Below are 17,639 nucleotides of genomic sequence, written 5' to 3'. Positions count from 1 at the left end.
TGCAGGAAAATTGTGTAAAAGTGAAACATTTGAGATTGCGTCGCGGTTCAAAGCAACGTTCCCTTCGTTTGCCATATGAAGCAGGATTGAATTGTGTAGTTTTAAGTTCTCATGTAAGTGAATTGTCAAATTCTTAGTGAGAATAAAGAATCTTAAACCTAAAATTAACGCAGTGAATACATTACAAGTATCAGCGACTCTTAACTGCTTGCCAAGCTAAGATAGTAGCTGTATTTCGTTCCATTATATATACATATGAAATAAAAACTTTTGAATACATTTAACACCTTTATTTCATATAAATTGAATAATAACTGACGGCATACATTTTCTTCACGGTCGCACAAATATTAGCAGGATGAGTCGACAAGTTACTTTAAAGCAAGCATTGGTGAATAGGTGCATCCAGATAAGGGAATGCATGTTTATTGCGCCAATCTCGGACCATTTGCGATTAGTTTGCTAGCTGGAGCGGGTTAACGAAAAACAGTAACTGGCGACGCTAACTGGCGCGGACGCGTGCGACGAATTTTACCTACAAAGGCACCCCGCGCGCGTGCATCCGCTCCGTGCACTCGCGCCAGCTAGCAAACGCCCTTAACCTTTTGAACGCCAAGAATACCTTAAGGCGTCGTAACTAGCTATGCTCAAAGCGTCATAAATACATTATAGCTGATATAGCCGCTGTCAGAGTAACCTTCATACTTTCAAGTAAGGTTTAGGGCATAGGGCGTCCGCAACGTCGCGCGTGTGCATGGAGCGGGCGTGCGGCTTACAGTATGAGCAACGCTAACTGGCGCGGACGCGTGCGACTGATTTTACTTACAAAGGCACCTGCACGTGTTTGCCCGCTCCGTGCACTAGCGCCAGCTAGCAAACGCCCTTAACCTTTTGAACGTCAAGAACACCTAAAGGCGCCGTCACTAGACATGATTTAAGGGCCATGAACACATTATTGATTATAGCTGTTATAATCGCTGTCAAAGTCCCTAATGTATTACTCATGCACTTTCAAGCTCACTTGCGCCCGTGACCTTGGCATGTGAGTAACGTTTTTGTTATGGCGTTCAAAGGGTAAAGTATCAATGTCGTAATGCGTCGCTAGCACGTTATTTTCGAATCGCACCCGTGATCCCGTGTTGGACTGCACACGCGGTGTACACTTCTTGTTATTGTAACCGTTTGTGCGCCTAGATAACACAAGTACACATACACAACTCGCAAAATGCTCGCGTGCTCTTGTTTATATGTAAAATACGTCTTCTAGGGCCGCGGATTGGACCCACGCGACCGGCGGGGCGGTGAGCGGCATACATTGGTCGCAATGCAAGCTGTAAAGCTAGTGCAGTGCATGAGGGACGCGCGGCTTTCTCTCACCACATCTTTAGGTGTTCTTGCCGTTCAAAAGGCTAAAATCACCTAATGAGGTGGCTTTACATTAGCTAGATGCCGGCCCACACGCCGATCCGGTGTGCAGGCTAAGGAAATCGCTATGTAGACCAATTCGAAAGTGCAACTGACATTAAACCAATTTTAGAATAATATTGGAATGATACCAGTTAGCTGTCATTCGTGCGTTCATTTCGCACTTATACGCATGTATTTGTGCGAGCGAGACGCCCGCAACTAACTGATATGATTCCAATATTACTCTAATATCGGTGTGCACGCCCCTTTTTATTCATAAGCAAGGTAAGATTGAACCACTATAGAAGGCAGCGAAGAGGCCGGCAATGGAACTGGTAGCGTTTGATGGAGACAATCAGTTTTCTGTCAAATGCAAGTTCAAATTGGCCTGACTGTCTCACTCGCACACTGGAGCAGCGTTTCATATAAGCGTACTTTGTTATATCCAATCGACCCGCTCTATTCAGTAGGTTTCATTATCTCGATCCAACAGTTAAGTAACAATCTCTTCAATCTGGTGGATCGAGATGGTGGATCCTACTGGACAGATGGAACCTATGGATAGGAAAACGTTATGCTCAACAATTTGGTAGCAGAAGATGTGTTTTTTTAAATCGCGACTGTGTCATTGACATAATATATCTCAGGACGGGCCTTACGGGCAATAAGAATGAGGCCAGTACAGCGGTGTTACGCACACGAGTTTGAGCCAATCGTGCAGTCTAACGCCACAAGTACCACAACGTGATTGGTTGATGAGTTCGCATTACGCACGCGATTGATCGCATCTAGTTGCGTTAGACAGCACGATTGGCTCGAATTTGTGAATGACACAACTGAACTAGCACTATCGTTATTGCCCCTAAGGTCGGTCCTTAGATATATGGTAAGCGTTAGGATGGCGGTGGACCTCAGTGAATTTCAAAGAAATATTTATAAACATATTGTACCTTCTGTGTACCTCAGTGTACCTTTAATAGACCGAGACGAGATATTTTACAAAACGGTCCACCCGCCAACCTGACGTCAGGATGGCGGGTGGACCTATGAAATCTTGCATGAGCTTAGCCTAGCTTGTTTTGGGGAGAGGTACACCGGTTTCTATTTCTATTTACAGAGGTACACTGAAGGTACAATGCGTGTTTAGATATCTTTGAGCACCTCGGCCACTCCGATATATCTGATGGCGACTGTACCATATAACTGCATACTTTTAGTGCGGTATAATGCAAGATTTCATAGGTCCAACCGCAATCCTGACGTCAGAATAGCGGGTGGACTTTTTCTTAAATATCTCGTTTTGGGTTAGGTACACAGAAGGTACAATATGTTTATAAATACTTACTTACTGCTGTGGCGCAGCGACCCGAAGTGGATCTTGGCCTCCGACACCAAAGACCGCCATGCTTCTCTGTCCAAAACCGTTTCCATCTAGTCGACGGCGCCGAGTTCGCTAAGGTCTTTTTGCATTTCATCTCTCCAGCGGGACCTACCTAGGACGTCTAGACGGTCTACGGCCATTTGAAACTTCAGAGTACGCCCTCCAGGCTGCACGATCCTCACCCATCTGGACTACGTGCCCGAGTCATCGGAGTCTGGCAGCGCGAAAAATCCTAGGACCCTCACGTGGAGAGGATGGAACCTGGAGACTCCACAGGAATCAGGAGATTGAAGATCTGGTGTCCGAGCCGAACGTCATTGGATGTTTATAAATATTTCTTTGAAATTCGCTGAGGTCCACCCGCCATCTAGACGCCAGATGTCAATGCCGTGTGCGACCGCCCTTAAAGCGGTGTATTATCTCTAGTCTCTCCAATATGTTCTCCTGGTGGGTCCACGGGGTTTATTTTAAGTGTTATCATAAACAGTGTTCACCAGTGGGTCTACGGGTACCTAATTATTTTTACCATGGGCCGACCATGAACACGATTCTATTTTGAAAACGTTGCCCGCGTAGCTACTTCAGTCTTAGGCGGTATATACTCTACACCACGTTCACCAAAGATTGATATTTTAGGTAAAAACTCAGCGCTACTGTAGGGCCTAAAATCTTCTGTGATAGTAATGTAGAAATAAATACTGTTGACAGGCGGTCAACGGTATTTAGTACAATAATTACACTAAAACAATTCATATAGAATACAGAACCTATGAATAATATATACCTAGAGAATCTAATTTTAATGCAATATAAATTGAACAAAAGAAATACATTAGTAGTCAATAGACATATAGGTTGATCGTACTACTCGTACTAATTTAGTACGAGTAGTACGATCAACCTATATGTCTATTTTTAATAGTCTTAAATGTTCGTGTATCGGTTCTGTATTCTATGGCCATTAATTATGCTTTATTTTTCAACTTTCTTTGACTACACACAAGTACACATTATATTTGCTTTTTTCTTGAACTTTATCTTGCCCATGTTCGATTCTTCTTATGTCGATGCATCCTCATTATTGCCGTATGGTTTCTGAAAATACAATAACACTTTTTGTATTGTTTTCTAATACCTATGTTTGAAGTCGGTTTCCTATTTTTAAGAGAAGTTTTTTTTCATCTAAGTACCGTCAAGTAAGGTAAATTAGAGCAGATGGGATACCTATTGACAATTATGTCAATAAACAGTTTTACGTTCCATCAAGAATTGAGATGTTGCCTCAATTCCTCATGGAACCCATGATGTAAGCTAGACCTTTACACAAATATTCCTTAAACCTCGTTAAGCAAGTAGCTTCTTTACAAACATAACAAAGAAGACAAATCGTCTAGCGTGAAATACGCATCGTTAAAGAGTTATTTTCTGGTCCTGATCAGAAGTTCCACTTCTTCAAATAGCACTTTTTTGAATGGCAATGCCTGGTCTGTTGATGAAACTAAAAAACGCCTATAAGATTTGGGGAGTTCCCTTAATTCCTCGTGGTTTTGTCAAAAACAGGACCATCTTGGAACTATATACCCACTTTCAAACGATAACTAATTTTCAACATTGGTTCAGAAATGACGAAGATCTTACTTAACATATATACAAAAAAAAAGTTTTTGAAGTCGGTTAAAAAGTAGTATCTTTACAATACTTCCGTCCTTTTACTAAGAAGTGATGACTACTACAATTTGCTTACTAAGTAAGTATTTACTTACTATTAGTATCAGATTGGAGTCGACTCGAGAGTCGATAAAATGGGCGTCGCTACCCTTTCCGGGTGGGGGGGATTTCACCGCATGAAAAAGAGACACATATAGTGAGTTCTTACTGTTCTACCAAACTACATATATAAAGTAGTCGTACTTTTTGAGTCAAATTAGTTTAATTCTAAAGGTGCGACGTAATGGCCTGAAGCCCGCTCTTAGCATACCTAGTTATACTATTTGATGGATATTGGTGTCAATTTATAATACGTTTAATTATTCATTGTCTTTACCTAATTATCTTTACCTTTTGCCGACCGGTTTGGCCTAGTGGGTAGTGACCCTGCCTATGAAGCCGATGGTCCCGAGTTTGAATCGCGTAAGGGCATTTCTTTGTGTGATGAATACAGATATTTGTTCCTAAGGCATGCGTGTTTTCTATGTATATACGTAAATATATATTTATCTAAATAAGTATGTTTAACGTCGCCTAGTACCCATAGTACAAGCTTTGATTAGTTTGGGGCCAATCTGTGTAAGATTGTCCCTACCTATTTATTTATTTATTACCTAACGTAACCTACATTAGGTAATGAAAGCATTTTATTTTTGTAAGGGTAACAGTTTTGTTGGGATATAAAATGGTTAATGATAAAAACTAATACTTTTACCAGCATTTTAACTTTATATTCATGTATTCGAAACCTATACATTTATGACAATAACTTCTGCAAGACGATAAGATTTTTTATTCACAATAACTTGTCCGTATTCGAACTGTCTGGCTACCCGGCTAGCCGTGGCTGTGTACCCGGATTTTATACTCTGAAACTGGAACTAGTGACAGATAAGAGTCGATTGATGTTTTTTTATAAAGACACTTATACTTAAATAGAATTACTTACCTATGTTTAATTAAAAGAAAGACTACTTATACATAATAATCCTTACAGTTTTAACCTATTTAACCTACCTACCTACCTACTTTTAATAGTAGCAGTTCGGTTCACTTAGTAGAAATACCTGTTCTAAGAATAATGAAAAAGAAAGAAGAGTAATAAAAATAAAGAATCTGGAAGTCGTTGAGATGTTCCGTTCTTCATCAGCAATTCTACTTCAACAAATGTCACTTTATTGAGTAAAAATGCTTGTAATATTGATGAAAATTCTAAAATGACTATATGTATGCCTATCCTATACAATATGAGAAGCTCCTTCGGTTTCTCGTAGAACCTATCATCAGAACTGGACCTTGACACAAATGTTCCTTAAAAGCCTTACATGCTATAAACGAAATAAAATAAAAAACACGCCTAAGGTAAAATACTTGTCGTTGAAGAGTTCCATTTTGCTCAATATCAGCAGTTTCACTTCATCAAATGTCACTTGTTCAAATAAAAAAAACTTGATATGTTGACGAAAATCCTCAATTCCTCCCAATTGTGAATTCAAATCGATTTAAAATCCTCAATTCCTCATTGAATCCATCATCATAACTGGACCTTGACACAAATGTTTCCTAAGAACCTAGCTTGCTAGCTTGCTACAAACTTAACAAAGAATAAGAATCGCGCGCGTTGAAGAGTTCCGTTCTGGTCAATATCACTAACTTGTTTAAATAAAAATGCTTGATATGTTGACGACAATCCAAACATTACTGTATGTATTGTATGCCTATAAGATTTGAGGAATTTCTTCGATTTCTCATGGAACCCATTCTCAGAACTAGACCTTATGACACAAATGTCTTCAAGAACTTTACTTGCTACAAAATAAACAAATAAAACATATCGCGCGCGAATTGGCGAGTTCCATTTTGGCCAGCATCAGCTGTTGCATTTCGTCAAATGTCACTTTTTAATAAAAATGCTTGATTTGTAAATAAAAATCCAGAAATTATAAGATGTCAGGAATTCCCTCGATTATTTATGAAACCCATCATCAGAACTGAACATTGATATAAATACACCTTAAGAACGTTACTCGCTACAAGCTTAATAAAGAATACAAAACGCGTGCGTTGAAAAGTTCCGTTCTGGACAACATCAGCAGTTCCACTTGATCAAATAAAACTTTTTTTAAATAAAACACCTAGAGATATTGATGAAAAAAAACTATATGTATTTCTATAAGGTTTGAGGTGTCCATCATCAGACCTAGACACTAGACACTGGTGTTTAGCACAGATATTTCTTAAGAACCTTACTTTCTACAAACTTAAAAGTTCCGAGGAATTGTTCGGATTAATCTCTGCCGCCTCTTTCCGTCACCGCTTTACGCTACATCATTTATATCTTCACCACTTAGATGGTTGGCAATCCTCAACTGTGCATTTCTCTAGAAACTTCCTGCCTCACACAGCTAAACTATGAAATGATCTGTCGCATGCGGTATTTCCGGCCCAATACGATCTTTAAAACTTTAAGGAAAGAGCGTATTCCTATCTTAAATGCCGGCATCGCACTTACAATCCCTATGGTGTAACAGATGTCCATGGCCAGCGGTAATTGCTTACCATCAGTTGATTCGTCTGCTAGTTTGCCTCTTATATCACAACAAACAAAAAAAGAAAAAAATCTCACGCGTTGAAGAGTTCCGTTTTAGTCAACATCACTAGTTCCACTTCATCAAATGCCACTAATGTGAATAATAAAAGCTAAAGATATTGATGAAAATCCAAAATGACTATATGCCTATAAGAATTGAGGAGAATGAGGAGTTCCCTCGCTTTCTCATGAAACACATCATCAGAACCTTACTCGCTACAAACTTAACAACGAAGAAAAATTGCGCGCGTTGGAGTTCCGTTTTGGTCAACATCAGTAGTTCCACATCATCAAATGTCACTTTTGTGAATAAAACTTGATAATATGTTGATGAAAATCCAATAAGTACTATATATATACCTATAACATTTAAGAAATTCCCTCGATTCTTCATGGGACCCATCATCAGACCTTTACCTTGACATGAATGTTCCTAAAAACCTTAGTACTTAAAACTTACTTGCTACAAGCTTAACTAATAAAACAAATCGCGCGCGAGTTGGCGAGTTCCATTCTGGTCAACATCAGCTGTTACAGTTAGTCAAATGACAATTTTTTAATAAAAATGCTTGATATGTAAATAAAATCCCAGAAATTATTACATGTATGCCTATAAGATTTTAGGAATTCCCTCGATTCTTCATGAAACCCATCATCAGAACTGTACTTTGTCAAAAATGTTTCTTAAGAACCTTACTTGCTACAAACTTAACGAAGAAAAATTGCACTCGTTGGAGTTCCGTTCTGGTCAACATCAGTAGTTCCACATCATCAAATGTCACTTTTGTGAATAAAAGTTGATAATATGTTGATGAAAATCCAATAAGTACTACATATATGCCTATAGCATTTAAGAAATTCCCTCGATTCTTCTTGGGACCCATCATCAGACCTTTACCTTGACACAAATGTTCCTAAAAACCTTAATACTTAAAACTTACTTGCTACAAACTTAACTAATAAAACAAATTGCGCGCGAGTTGGCGAGTTCCATTCTGGTCAACATCAGCTGTTACTTTTAGTCAAATGACACTTTTTTAATAATAATGCTTGATATGTAAATAAAATCCCAGAAATTATTACATGTATGCCTAAAAGATTTTAGGAATTCCCTCGATTCTTCATGAAACCCATCATCAGAACTGGACATTGATGTATTAAGTACACCTTAAGAACCTTACTCACTACAAGCTTAATAAAGAATACAAAACGTGTGCGTTGAAAAGTTCCGTTCTGGAACACATCAACAGTTCCACTTGATTAAATGTAGCTTTTTTTTTAATAAAACGCCTAAAGATATTGATGTAAATCCAAAAAAAAACTATATGTATTTCTATAAGGTTTGAGGTATCTATCAGACCTGGATCTAGACACAGATGTTTCTTAACCACTCACATGATTCCAGCAACTAAGGTTTCAACATTTCGCACCTCTAAAATGATCGTTGCAACTCGAGTTGCGAACGGAGTGTATGCGGTTTTTTATTTCTTATCTGTGAAGGGCTGCACAGATATGGTGTAAACATTTATTAAAATACAGAATACCAACGTGACAATATTTAAAAAATGTTTCAACCACATAGACATAACCACAGTATTTTTTATCTATGTTACTTTGCAAGTTGTTCGGGAAAGTGCGAGTGTTAAAAGTTGCTGCGTGTTTTAAAATGCCGTAAGTATTCAAATTTACATATTTCTGTTAGTATTATATATTAAATTACTCCGCGTTTATTGGTCTATTACATTAAAACTATATTTTAGACCTACTTAATATTGATGACCATAAAATCTCACTTCAAAACAATAACTCTGTAGATTTTTGGCGTGTTTCCTATTTTAATGCCCTAGATTTCTATGATTACCAAAAATATCTTGAGCAACCTATAGTCATTAAATAGTTCGATTATTAAATTACATTAATAAACAATAAAATGCATTAAATCACTGTGTATTATCCAGGATTAGCGAACAAACCATGTGACGGAAAATTGTAAGTACAAACACAGCAACTGTGGTTGCTTAAAGCATTTTTGCACATCGTAAGGCATGTGGTACACTAGACGTTGCATACGCGTTTTGGGGTGTTTGTTACTACTTACTTATAATTTCTATTTACTAATATTTCTTATATATATTGCCCGGATCCTGGGGTAGCTTGCCGTTTTTCGTCTGGCAGTGAATGTGTTAAAAGTTCCTATTTCTGTTGAACATCTGCACCGCGCGACTGTTGTGCTCCGCCCTAAATAGGTTAGTTTGCCGGCCGCCGTGTTGTTTATTTACGTTTGTAATCAGTATAATTTCATGTGTTAATAGTTACTATTTGCTTATTGTGCTTAATTTGTTGTGAAGTGTATGTTATGGTGCATATATTATACGTGTTAGTGTAGTTATAAGTTAGTTCGGTTGTTGGTGATCGGCCGTTTTAAAAACACCAAAGTTTAGTAGGTATGTAAATACTCTTTTGTTATTTTAAGTTATAAAGCCACTATCATTGTCATAATTACATAAATTATGTATTTTATTTCAAGGTAATTAGTGTCTTAAACGGTTATTTACTATATTTTTGTACTTCAGTGTCTAAATTAGCCACGAAAAAATCACGAATATAGCACATAGTTACACGCCAGGTGGAGCAATTCGAAAGTTCCTTATCAGAATTTGAATCAGTTTTACTCTGCAATTTTATAGGTGAGCTATCAAGGTGTTTAGTATCAATTAAAAGCTTATTAATCCTTCTTTAAATTGAATAAAAAAAAAGATATGTTATCGATTTAGATTTTTTATTAAAAATAGTTTTCTACTATAACTCGGAAATTATTCCTTTGGGTAAACTTCGTGAATTTTTAATAATTATTTTTATTATAACAGCAAATAGCTAAAGTAAAAAAATAAATTTCTTTGTTTCTTTACCATTATAAAACCGAAAGAATCATTCCAAATGATTAAGCAGAAGCAAAGTTATCGATTTTTGAAGATATCACGATACTGTGCCGTCGTATCTGCGACATGGCAGAGCAATTCAGGGCACCTTTCGTTAAAATCGGAATCATGTGAGTGGTTAACAACCTTACTTTCTACAAACTTATCAGGACAAATCTATAACGGCGAGTGTTCCATCGAATTGCTCGGATTAATCCTTGCCGCCTCTTTTCGTCAGCGCTCTACGGTACAACATTTTTATTTTCACCACTTAGATGGTTGGCAGTCCTCAACTGTGCATTTCTCTAGAAACTTCCTGCCTCATACAGCTAAACTATGAAATGATCTGTCGCCTCCGGTATTTCCGGACCAATACGACATTTAAAACTTTAAGAAAACAGCGTATTCCTATCTTAAATGCCGGCATCGCACTTACAACCCCTATGGTTAAGCAGGTGTCCATGGGCGGCGGTAATCGCTTACCATCAGGTGTGACGTCTGCTCGTTTGCCTCTTATATCATAAAAAAAAAACAAAGAAGAAAAATCTCGTGCGTTCAAGAGTTCCGTGTTGGTCAACATCAGTAGTTCCACTTCATTAAATGCCACTAGTGGGAATTAAAAAGCTTAAGGTATTGATGAAAATCCAAAATGACTATATGCCTATAAGATTTGAGGTGTTCCCTCGCTTCCTCATGGAACCCATCGTCAGACCTTTACCTTGACACAAAGGTTCCTAAAAACCTTGGTACTTGAAACTTACTCGCTACAAACTTAACAAAGAAGACAAATCACGCGCGTGGAAGAGTTCCGTTTCTGATCAACATCAGCAGTTCCACTTCACCAAATGTACTTACTTACCACCCATTTATTTGAAACAGTACCTAGGTACTCCATTTTGATGCCGCCAGCTTAAAACTTCAATGGCCTCAGTGTCCGATGAATAACTTAAAAATGCTGAAAGTAATAACAATTATAATAAGTTGGGGAGTAGCGACCTTACACACCCGAGTGCTCCTGGGGAGTTCTGTTACTGGACATACAATAATAATAACAATAAATAAATATTATAGGGACATTCTTACACAAATTGACTGAGTCCCACGGCAAGCCGAGAAGGCTTGTTTTGTGGGTACTCATACAACGACATAATAATATATAATATACAAATACTTAAATACATAGAAAACATCCATGACTCAGGAACAAATATCTGTGCTCATCACACAAATAATGCCCTTACCGGGATTCAAACCCAGGATCATCGACTTACTAGGCCAAACCGGTCGTGAAAAAAAGAGCAAAAAAAAAGAAAAAAGAAAGATATGTCAAAAGAAAATGCGATTTGGAAACGTTATTCGCCACTTAAAACACTTTATATATCTGGTTCACAGCATTTATTTGGTGCTGATATAATGCCTGCAATATTACCCGAATACATTAAAATATGAATAAATTATCATAAATTCAAAAGATGGTCCCTATAACAGTTCATTTTTACGTGGAAAAATGGCTTTCATGTAAAATGTTTGTCAGACATATTTTTGGAAGTATAGTACAATCATTGTTCGGATTAATCCCTGCCGCTTCTTTTCGCCATCGCCCTACGCGACAACATTTCCATCCTCACCACTTAGATGGTTGGCAGTCCTCAACTGTGCGTTTTTCCAGGAACTTTCTGCCTCGTATTTCCGGACCGATACGGTCCCACTCCCATCTTAAAGGCCGGCAACGCACTTACAACCCCTCTGGTGTTGCAGGTGTCCATGGGCGGCGGTAATCGCTTACCATCAGGTGATCCGTCTGCTCGTTTGCCTCCTCTACCATAAAATAAAATAAAATATAGGTAACATTTCACGAATAAAAATACGGTAACACATATTTTTAATTATTTTTTTAACTTATCCTACGCAAAATAGAATTGGAGAAACTGACATCAGGACTATCATTCGACACGACACGTATAGTAAAGTATGAATCCGCTCTAAGTCCCCTTACATAGACAGTGGGAAGTAAAATAATTCTTGTTCTGAAAACAATAAAATGTTAAATGATTAGGTAGGACAATCCAAACTTCTAAGGTCGCGTAGGTCAGAAGTAGATATGAATTTGTTCGACGATACGATAGGAAACTTTTCAGCATTTACATTGGCGCATTTTTTTCTGGAATACTATCTAAATTGCACTTTGTATATATGCTACATTTTTTATATAATTTGGAGCCTTTATTTTCCATGGAGTCGAACGCTATATAGCAGCTATACGAGAAAAAATAATACTTTTATCTTACCTACCCCATGAATAGTGAGCATACTCTCTGAGATCAATGGAATGGAGTGCCTTTCGATTGGAGAAAATTATAGCGTATTAGAAATATACTATTTTGTAATTACAATGTTGAATATTTTAAATTGCGTGTTTTGACAATTATTGTTGACAATATTACATTCAGAGTCATCTTGACATAACTTTAGAAATCCATAAACTAGTCTATACTTTTTAAAATGATGGAGTAAGACTGACGAGATTACCGCGATGTATAAATGTTTTACGTCAAGTAGAATTTTGCTTTAGAGCGACATCTGGCGTTGAGTAGAAAAGTTAAGGCGTAATTATCTACAATTAATTAACTCATTAAATGGTTTTATTTTGGTCCCTGCAACGATTTGACCCCAGTTATATTATACGAAAAATAGCTTATAAAAATACTTTTCACATGATATACATGGCATTTGTATACACTCTTATTTCGCTGTGTATCAAGTAATTTTTAGAATGACGATTTTTTAAAACTGTTCATTGTGTCCCTTTAAATACTTTATCATTGGTGTTGATACAAAAAACATAAAGCATTTTTTATATTCTTTCGAATAAAATACGCTAAAACTTTTTATATCCCGCGTATAAGGAAATATAACTGCTTATATGCGCAACTTCTTTTTTTATATAGCTCGGTCCCTGCAAGTGGTCCAATGTTGGTGCCATACAATAAAATAATACTACGATTAAGAGCTTTAAAACGACATATGTCTCAACAGTATACATCCATGGGACACTCCCCATACAAAAGTGCCCATTGTCCTTTATAGGAAATTTTATGGTAAAACTTTTCTCCGAAGTAATTATAATGCTATTCGTAAAAATATTCGAGATATGAGCAAAAATCTGAAAAAGGTACCTTACACCCCCCCCCCCCCCCCCTTATACCCGCAGCACAACCCCCACCCCTCGAGGACTTTTAGTATATTTATCTGGAGACCACAAGGTATAAATATACCAATTTTCAAAACTACACGAATTAGTTCTACTGATTGTATTAATTTTCTTGAGCTAGTCCTTATTAATTGTTCATGTCTACTATTTAATATTATTATCATGTCTACTAAAATATTAAAAATTAGGCTACGCACACACTTCGCCACCCTGTCACACTTACGTACGAACTAACAAGTGCGACAGAGTGGCAACACGTCGAACGTAGTTCGCGGTAGGCCTTCAGAGATCTTACCGTTGACATCGTACAATCGAAAAGCGTTATCTGCATCTTTATCGCTCTTGCATATTCGAGTGGTAGAGGCAGGTGTTGGCGGTAGACCCTTAGTTTACGGTGTCTGGGTAGACAATTAATAACGCAAACAGGTATGGTAGATCGGTAAGCACTTAGACGAAATCGAGTTAACGTGCCGTAAGTTCAGAGAGTGTTATTTTTGACAAATCGTAACAGCTTTTATAGATAATAATATGGTCGCCAAAAAATTAATTTGCTATCTTGATGAGCTTCTCTGGGGGCTTCAGCGATTCCAATCCGGTTTTTTTTTATTCGCTCGATACAAGAGCATCACAGTCAGTATGAAAATTGCTTCTATTATGTGCAATTTTTTGAGGGAACACGGCGATTACTTTTTTTAAAACTTACAACGAATAAGAATTCATAGACTTGATATCAGCGGTTCCGAGCACGCACACACATTTCGCTCACGCTTATGCTTAGTGAGAGTGAGAGAAGCAGAAAAACCTACGGGGGCTTAAGCTAGTTGATGGTAATGAATAGTTGAATAATTAATTGCATTTTATAGAATTAAATTGCCGATGTGAATTACGCTTCCGTAGTCGCATACAGGTTTAGACAGATCGCAGTGCGTAACATGAATAGGCGTGATATCAATGTTGCTGCTTCTACCTTATGATGTCATTCGCGCCCGACGTTATGGAGGCATGATTAGCATACCAAATTAATATATTGACTGATCACTCGTAACAACTGCTTTTGTAACTTAAACACATTGTGAATCTCACAAAGGTATCTGATTAAATATCTGAAGTCAATTCAAATCATTCCTACAATCAGGATCTATATCAAATGTCAGCAAAAATATGAACTTATCATAATTTGTATACAGGGTAGCAGCTCATATTTTTGCTGACCGTGCATTGTATTGATCTTCATAAACATTACTAATCATAACTAAATTGAAATAAATAAATTGACATGTATAAGTTGCTTAAAACAGTTATAAAAACCTCCCAGTTTTTTCAATCGGTTAATAGCGACTTTTTAAAAAGTGAACTGCATCACAAAATTGTGTTATCGATTGCTGTCAATAGGTATGATATAAGATTAGATATCAACAATATTTTTAAGATATACCCATAGGTTAGTTGCAAACAAAGACAAAGTCCTTCTTGCGATACCTGAAAAAGCTACTAAGGCATGACAGTATGATATGACTACGCTTAAGCTATTACCGTAAAATGAGGTGACTAGGGACGAAATCGAAGTTCAAAGCTGGATAAAAGTTCATTTTATATGTGGCACATTGATTTATATACAAAAAAAGTGTTCCGGATATATGAATTTTAGTTGTCAATGATAATTGGTCGTTTCATTTCATAGTTTCTATGATAAACATATAATAGTCGGCAATCCCAGCTCACCCCGTAGTTGGGGTTAGAAGGGATAGCAATGGGGTGAGACAGGAAAATTGCTAGGGTTGACACTTCCGACACTAAACATAATTTATTTCAAAACACGTATTTCATGGATAGTACAGCATATTTCCCGCGTAATAACGCAATCAAAATTGCTCTTGCTTTATTAAGAACAGCGCAATATGTATCGAACCTATACGTACTCATGATGTACCAAGTGTGGGGTGTCAAATAAAATACGAATATTTTGATCAAATGCTTAAGCAACTAGACAGTATTAAAAAACGGCCATGAGCATATCGGGCTACGCTCAGTGTAAGGTCCCGTAGTTATGTCAGAATAGGCTAAACAGCCTCCGTTTATTAGTATAGATTTATGATAAAATTAATTGCAGTCGTAATAACGTGTTTATTACCGATCTAACAGCATAAATCATGACATCTAACATAATATTTTATTTAAACACTTTGACTTTGACTTCGAAAAAAATATTATAACATAATGGCGACTCCGTGGTTTCTAGAACCACGGCGAGCATCCAATAATCCCTGGCGCCCTGGGCCAGTGGACCTGGGTGGCCCCATATAATATAAATGCATTTATTTTTCGGTGCCTTCACGAAACGTGGGGCTCGCGCCGCCCTTCACAGCCTGCCACCCCGGGCCATTGGCTCCTGGGGCCTGGGGTAAATACGCCCCTGGTAATCATGACCAAAAATGTTAATAAAAACTACTCACGGAATGGAATCAAACGAAAGCTTTAGCAGATAAGCATTAGTCTAATAACATGAGCAGGAGTTGGTCACTGTTTCTTTCGTCATTACCGGATAAGAAAAAGATTGCTTTTTATGAAGTGTAAAATAATAACTGTATTGACACATAGATTTAATGCAAAACATACTTAAACGTTACGTTTTTCAAGTTTGGTTTTTTCCCTACTACCTAGTTCCTAATTCAGAATATAATATGTGCTGCTACAGGATCTGAAATCTTTCATTAAGGAAACTTCTTTCTGAATTGTGAATATAATATAATATAAATATTTATACATTTTAATTCAAAAGATTCGAATATGTAGGATTCTCGGCAATTATAAATGTATGGCTTTGCTTTATACTTCATTTTTAGCATTAGAAAAAAGGTAAACAATCTAATATTGACGTGTCTTTTTATTGTCAAACACTTTTTGAAAATAAGTAAATTTTATTTATGAAAGCAAAGTTATGAAAATTATCGTTTATGATTTATAATATTTACATATTGACTTATTCTCCAAACACGTTATTCAATAAAAAGACATGTCAATATCGCTCACTTTCTTTCTAATGCTAAAAAACAAAGTCTAGCAAGTAAGTATCCTAAGTTAAAAAAATCAATGGTTAATGCATGCTGCTAGTCTTCGCTTTTGTCAGCGACGGCTAATAACACCAGTATAGTGTAGTCTTTTTAACGATTTTCAGTAGTAATCGTAATAAAATTGAATTAAATTAATTAAATCCAATTCCGGAATTTACGATACTCAGTAGTCTGAATTCCGGATATGTAATATCGGAAAATTGGATTGCAAGCTCTAGTCACAATGGGTTCTCAAGTTTTGAAGCTTCAGTGGAACTTGTACATAAACAATAATCCAAAGACTAAAATTATAACCTTTTGCCACATTTATGGATGCTACTGAAACCCAAAACAGTAAGTGTGTCAATGATCTTAAAAGTTTCTTGCAAATCAAGATAGGTACAACATAGATGTGAACAATTTTTTAAATTAAATAGTAATAACTTGAATTGATTGCTAAATTAAGTGAACTATAAAGCCAGATCAAGATCTAAAGCATTTAAGGGCATGTATGCTCAGCAGCAGAACAACATTTTATTCGAGCATTGCTTTGTAGATCAGACTGGGTGTAATAGTAAAAATGAACAGTCTGATAATTATTAATAATAATAACATTAATAACTAACTTGAGATGTAGGCGAGTTAGAAAAGTATTGCTCAGCAAATGAATTACGTATGTGCATTTAAAATGAGCATACCTACGGTAAATAAACACACATTTAAAACAAAATTAAAGTAAATACTTAAGTGTTATGTTCTGTCCCAGTATTAAAGATATTCTTAACTCTTGCAAGGTTAAATCACAAAAGCCAGCACGCTAGCGATTGTTTGTGTCACTGAATGTCATGAAGCGCTAAAAATATAGCTGGGTTACTACATTATTTTACAAATTTGCTAAAATATTTATGCGAGTTTCATTTGTTCCACTTAGTAAGATTTTTTCATTTATTGATGCCTGACACATCGTCTCTATGAATTTAAATTGTACATTCTACTTACCGCTAAGATTCCAATAAGTTACAAAATTATTAGTAGGATAAACTTTATTTAATATTCACGCGAGATAATAAACAATCGGCTTTTCAAGACTGCTCGATCGATAATTTTACAATGCTGTCGTGACATTATAGATAGACTATAGAGTATAAAGACTATAGAGTAATTAGTCCTTAGATAGAGAAGGACTTCCATCAGTAATATGTACAAAACTTCGTCTTAGACGTTATACAATGTATAATTATTATTTATTATAAAGTATAAATAAACATGTTTATAATCAATAATAATTTATATAATGTTAATGTTAAGACAAAACCACACTACTTTTAAATAAGTATAGTATGTATTTCATTATCATTATTTTTAATAATTGAAG

General features: G+C 36.5%; 1 protein-coding gene across 2 annotated transcripts in view; it reads right to left on the bottom strand.

The window, feature by feature from the left end:
* LOC133516111 (uncharacterized) overlaps positions 1–17,400 on the bottom strand; it is a 51,362-nt gene extending 33,962 nt beyond the window's left edge. For both annotated transcript variants that reach the window (XM_061848843.1, XM_061848851.1), the window contains exon 1: positions 17,264–17,400. The gene's annotated coding sequence lies outside the window, so the exon portion shown is untranslated. The remainder of the gene's footprint in view (positions 1–17,263) is intronic.
* Between the last annotated feature and the right edge of the window lie 239 nt (positions 17,401–17,639).

Source organism: Cydia pomonella, chromosome 1, assembly GCF_033807575.1.
Source record: "Cydia pomonella isolate Wapato2018A chromosome 1, ilCydPomo1, whole genome shotgun sequence".
Taxonomy (NCBI): Eukaryota; Metazoa; Arthropoda; class Insecta; order Lepidoptera; family Tortricidae; genus Cydia; species Cydia pomonella.
This window is presented reverse-complemented; position numbering and strand designations above follow the sequence as displayed.